Genomic DNA, 6542 nt, shown 5'->3' on the forward strand with positions numbered 1-6542 from the left:
TATTTTCTGTAGTCAGCTCTCCAATAACTACTGTAGTTCGCTTTTTAATTAACTTCTGAAAGACTTCTGTATTCTAGAAAATAAACTGAAAAGCACTTCTGTGAAACTCAAGGACTGACGCCAAATCAAAATATCAGTAACCTCAATGATTTTATTTTGCAAGTGTTTATAGACATCATTAAAGTCGGATCTGAGCTTCCTGAAATAAGTGCAAGTTTCCAGAAATATATACAGTGAGAGCTACTATGCATTTAAGACAATAAAAGATGTGTTTAAAAAAAAAGTACAGGCATCCAAAAAAATGATACAAAGCCACACGTTACCATGGCTCACATCATATTCGAGATAAGAGTCAGCAGGTTCTCAGAAACACACTCTTAACTTCTGGGGTTTTGCTCAAGAAATCTTATCAGTACTCAGATCCCAGTATATAATGCTATCCCACATATATGGCTTTAGCATCTCCTTTATAAATCCTTCACCCTAAACTTTAATCCACACATTAAGTTAACAGAGATCCCAGGAAAAGAAACCTCCATTTACACTCAAAACACACTGTAGGAGCACAAAGCAACCTTGACTCAAAACTCAATCAAGCTGTTCACTGTGTGTGCTTGCAGTTATGCTAGACCCTCTGCTGAGTGTCCTAATCCATGCCTACCTTCATATGAAGTACATAAAACTATATTCAAATCCTACTGTACTTCAGAGTGCTCGATGTAGACAAGCACTTAGTTTTGCTGGTTATTCTCTTGCCATCTAGGCCAACTACCATAATGAACTCTGAGCCTCAGCAACAAGTAAAACCAATTCCCTTTAAGGGAGACTTGGATTCTGCTTGAAAAAGGATGTTTTCTTGTTTTGTTTTCCTTAAGGTGTCTACATATTCTTAAAAGAAATTAGCTATTAGAAAAGACTCTTCTGTGAAAAAAGGAGCCAAGCGGGAAGATATCAAAGGTACCAGGGAAAAGAAATATGCTCAAGCATTCCGAGAAAGAAGTAAAAATTACTAAATTCACTACCACAAAAACGTTTTCAGACATGAACACTGTTCTGCACTCCATCTTCAATGACATAAAACAACAGTTAGTTTTATACTCACTAAATAGATGTTGTTAGCTGACTGAAGGGAGTAGTACAAGTGCACAATGAAAGGACTTTTACTGAGAGCCAACGCATCCCTCTCTGCCTGGACCTGGTGAACCATGTTTTTGTTGATCATGTCTGCTTTTTTCACCACCTGAAAAACAAAACAAAGTCAAGTAAATAAACATTCTTTTCTTTGCTCAACCCGAAGTTCTTCGGTCAATTAATTTACTTCTACACTTGCTCACACACATAGATACATAACAGAGATAACTTCATATACAGACAGAATTTTAAACCACAAGCTATCACAGAACCTTCTTCATTGCTCTGCTCCCAATTCAGTCCTGAATGGAAATCACACAACCAATATTTCCTGCACTTGCACAAACTGGAAAATGAGTGTTTAGACTGTATGTGAAATTAAGCTGCCCTGAGTTAATCCTCTTATCCACAGTACAGAAATCAGAAACAGAAAAAAAGTGTTCAATGCTTAGATATACACTTGATGAGCAAGTCTTTCCACCTCTTCAGAGGCTGAGATATATGGCCTGAGGATTGAAAATAGAATACAATAGTAAGCCACCTCACCTTGGTAACCTCAAGCACAAGACCACAACTACTCCAGCCTCTTAACTTTGTAGAGAAAGCAAGCAAATTTTTTCATTTACAATTTATAATCAGGTCACCCAATAAATATTTGTTGCCTTGGGAAGAAGGCTCAAAGGCATACAACTCACAATGAGGTAATAACAAGCTTAACTATGAATTAAGCTCCGATTCCTATACTGAATTACTCCACTATATATTAACGCCCACTCAATCTTAATCTTGATCAGAAGATGCATAATAGCACAGTTGGTAGGTATTTAGACAAGTACTGCACATGCACTGGAAGTTTGCCCACCTCTGACAGCTATAGTCCAGGTATGTAAAGCAAGTTTCATTAATCCATTCTCTACGCCACACAACTGTAGAGTTACGACCACCATTCAGTAACAGAATTTGTTAACATATAAAGATGGCAAGGCATAAGAAGCATAATTTGCTACCTTCTAAGTGTTGGCCCTAGCTATAAAAATACTTAAATTCAGTAGCTTGCACAGTCTGTAAGTCTGCAACAGGGATAAAGAATGCACACAGAAGCTCTTAGGTCACAACACTTTCAATAAACTTCTGTACAACACTAAAGTAAGGCAACTGACCCACTCTATATGCAGCACAAATTAGTTTCCACAGCTACCATCGCTATAATCAAAGTTGATACACAAAAAAAATAATTCCAAGATATACACAGAATGCACAGCACCCCACATTCAATACGCGTTGACGAGTGTTTAACACATGCTAAATGTTATAGCTGTAAACAATCTGCAAACTTCCCTGCAATAGTGATAAAGGATTTATGTGAAAGCTTTCACCTCAAAATGCTTATAATAAACCAGTGTAAACCCATATATAGCTCTGAACAGCAGTATCTGTTTTGCCTGACTTTTTACATTGCCTTTACATACCATGCAGATGGTTACAATCTTTATAACTGCAAAGCCACACTCCCACAAACCACTAGTACAGTCTTTACTACTGACAACCCTAGTTTTTAATCCTTCATGATCAACATAGGAATGGAGTGGTTGTGGGTTTAGGTTTTTTTAAAACTATGCTCCCAGACAAAGTCCTTTACACGACCTCCTCTCTGTGCACATCTCAGAGGCGGCCTCTTCCCTCGTGACCAAACGTAAGCCCGCCCTCCCCGTGGCACAACCTCTTCAATTTTAGCAGGTATTTTTACAGGAAAGAAGCAAACAGAGCCATAACGCTCCGGAAGGCTTTCAGTGTCGTTTCCTCGGCGCTCAAAGTACTTCTGATGACAGCTGCCATTACCAGAGGCCTCCTAAACAAAGCCTCCAAGCGAGGAGAAACCTGAGGAGAAAGCCAAGCGCAGCCAAGCGGGCAACACGCCTCCCCGGCTTCGCCCCGAAGGGCAGCAGCTCCCCAAAGTCCCAGTGTCAGAAATTGTCATGCGGGGCAAGCCACGGGCCCGCAAGACAGGCCTAGGCAGGGCACCTCTTCCTCCCCGGAACGCCCCTCCCGCACACAGGGCTAAAGGAAAGCGGAGGGCGGCAGCGGCGGAGCGGACCCCGCGGGCCGCAGGGGCGGGGAAGGGTCTCTCGCAGCCGCTCACCTTCACGGCATAGAGCTTCCCCGCCTTGCGGCCCAGGTACACCTTCCCGAAGGCTCCGCGGCTGATGGGCTTCACGATGGTGAACTCCTCGATGGAGGGCGGCCGAGGAACCTCGACGCGCCTCGAGCCGGCAGCGTCGCCCCCCGGCCGCTCCCCAGCCGCCGGCTCCACCGTCCCCATGTCGCGCCCCGGCGCCGCCGCCCCGCGCCGATTCAAAGCGACGCACGCCCCGCCCCGCGGCGTCACCGGCCAACGGGCGGGCACGGAGTAGGGGCTGCGCTCTCGCGAGACCTCTCACGCGGCGCCTTGTTGCTGGCGCACGGAAGCGGCCGTAGCCGCGGCCTGGCGGCGGTAGGCAGCGCCCGGTGGCGGCAGGCAGCGCCCGGCGGCCTGCTGCCCGGGGCCCTGCTGCGGACGGCTCGCCCCGGCAGCGCTTCGTATGCTTTTCCGCAGCGCCTCCGCCGTTAGAGGCGCCATCGCTGCCGTTGTGCGCAGGCCTGTACGTAGCGGCGGTTGCCGCGATGCCCGCCTTCCGGCCCCACCCGTGTGGTGCTGCTCCGGGGCGTGTCTGCTGAAGGAGCCAAGTCCTGACGCAGGCTCGCTCGGTAAAGCTGGTTGCGGCGTTACCCGCCAGGTTTGCGGGCGCCACCCCGGCGCAAGTGTTTCTGGTAGGCTTTTGTCACTACCTGGCTCAACCATATTGCCGTGCTCCAGCCTTCACGGTTTGATCAGAAGGACACCTTCAGCAAACTACCTCGGATAGAAAGGCCAGTGGTCCTAAGAAAGGACTCGCAGCAGGCTGCCTAGTGAAGCAGCAGTTTATTACATGTTCTTGCAAGAGTGGGTGTCCCAGTGAAGCAGGCACACCTGTGGTCAGTGTTTTCAGCATTTTACACCCTATTGCCATCTGAAATCCCTCCTGTGTTTACCTGTGAATTAGGTACTTCCAAGGTTTACAGGCTCAACTGAGGTGCCTTCTTTATAACAGCACCTAGTGTAATGTGCATTGCATGTCTGGCAGGTCCCTGCTTCCCCTTGGTGAAAAAAATAATGGTCATAAGCTTACTGAGCAAAATGCAGTATCTTCCTAAGTTACTAATGTTCATCTTATATAGCCCTTAACTGTTGCCCCTTTATTAACACATCTTGATCGACAGTTGTCCTTTTATCTTCCTTTTATGGTACGACTTAGTTTTAGGCCTCAGTTTCCCCAAAGACCACTTAAGTCTTTGGTAAATGACTCTGGATGAGGTAACTTGAGTCTTTTATTCCTCAAGTCAGTGTAGAAAAACATTCTAAAGTTTGCAAAAACAACATTGCTCAGCATTTTCTATACCTCCTCCTCTTCATTCTGTATACCAATGAACCCCCACAACATTCATTCTGTGGTGTGGGGTTTTTTTAAAATACTTGTTACAACAAACTGTTAGAGCTGTTTTTTCTGACTAGTTAATTTGTCATCGAGGTTTCTAATTTGGCAGCAGTTATTAGGATCTATGAGCAGGTAGACTGTCCTCTCATTTCTGTGGGATGTGTGGGAATGTGTGGGAATTCAGCGGAACGCAGTGTAAAACATTAAGAAACAGGAAGCTAATACTTAGAAAGAAGCAACTGATTTTGGTTGCACATAATAATCCTCTCTCACTTGCATAATCAAAGCTTCAAGAGTTGTGTGTCCAAACAGCATAGGTAGGTGGGCTAGTTCATTACCTAGTCAGGCCTGACTATCACTATTGAGCTCTTACTGTCTCATGGTGTCCTCTGGATTGCTGATGACAAACTGCTTTCTGGACAGATCTGTATGATCAGATGTTAGAACAATGTGATCTGTTGCTTCCCTCCAATTCTTGATTACTTCAGCCTCCATTATCATAGGTGGGGTTGCTCCCTATTTTGTTTCCTTGTTTCAGGCCGTGCTGTTCTGACAGCAGGGATGGGGCTGACATTTGCAGTGTCGTCTGACCTTGTTGCCACCTTCCTGTTCCCAGAGCACAGGATCCAGGAATCCCGGGAAATATCTGGGATGATGTCGTAATGGAGTGCAATCATTCTGCTCTCAGTTTACACACAACAGTGTTTACTAGTTGTACTGCTCCCATTCTTTTATCCCTTGCCTTAATGCTTTTACGTTGCTTACACATATACATTGCTGTCCATAATTAATTCAAACCAGTCTTAATCGTTCCATTGTGGTCCCTGCATCAGAAAAGAGCTATGTCTATAGAGGTCAGTGCAGAAGTGGGGGTCTCCATAACACAGCCTCGTCAGGCCCTTTTTTTGCTCTAAGATACATTGCTTACACTCTGATACTGCACAGGGAGGCCTTGGTTGTACCTGTGAAGGAGTGCTGCAATCTCGCAGATCCCAGCAATAGATGCAATTTAATATGCAAATGTAGGAAACATAACGTTTTAATACATTGGCTGTATTTTAACTCTGCAGCGTTAGTTTAGTTGTGCCTTGTCAGCAGCATTTTCAGCAGACGCCCAGTTGCGATCAGGAGGGCTTGCTCCTTTTGGTGGCATCACATGCCAGCACCAGGCTATGCCAGTTGTAAAACTGTCACCAGTGTGTCATTCCACTACAGCCTGAGATCATCCAGGAGATAATCTACACGTTCTCTCCCTTCCCCTGGGGTACAGCTGCCTAGGAAACTGCTTCGCGAAGTGGTAATGCTTATCCCCTTTCAGGTTTTGTTTTTGTGGAGGTGTTTGCCACATCAGCCAGCTCAGCCACGTGGCTGTGATCATGAGAGTGAAGTGGAAAACAGCAGAGATGGCATGAAAGCAGGTGGAGGCAGCACTGCGGGTGTGCTTATCCAGATAAGCAAGATGACACTTTGAGCAAGGAAGGAAGTGGTCAGGTGAAAAAAAGAAAATGGTAATAAACCCCCAAAATAATTGGAGAGCATGTGGAAAAAATAGCAAAAGGCTAAGAGAAAGGATGACTACTGGAGACGAAATTCTGCCATATGTAGATGCACGTGCCCATAATGTCTTAGTTTAAGTTGCATTTTAACTGGCTATGACTACCAGTATGTAAGTTACTGATACATATTTTTATTTATAAAAGGTTTTTTATATACAGGCAGTATATTCTAACCACCTGCAAAGCATTGTCAGTGCTTCAGGAAGGTGTCTTGAGTAGTGATTCTAATGGATGTGACCTAAATGACACGTACTCTTGCAAATCTGTTCCCTGTGCAGGTGCTAGGCCCATGTTCGCCCTCCTGCTGACGCCCTGTGGGGCTGGCTGCTGCACTGCACTTGCA

The sequence above is a fragment of the Gallinula chloropus genome (assembly GCF_964237585.1).
Source record: "Gallinula chloropus genome assembly, chromosome: 2".
In the NCBI taxonomy this organism is placed as follows: domain Eukaryota; kingdom Metazoa; phylum Chordata; class Aves; order Gruiformes; family Rallidae; genus Gallinula; species Gallinula chloropus.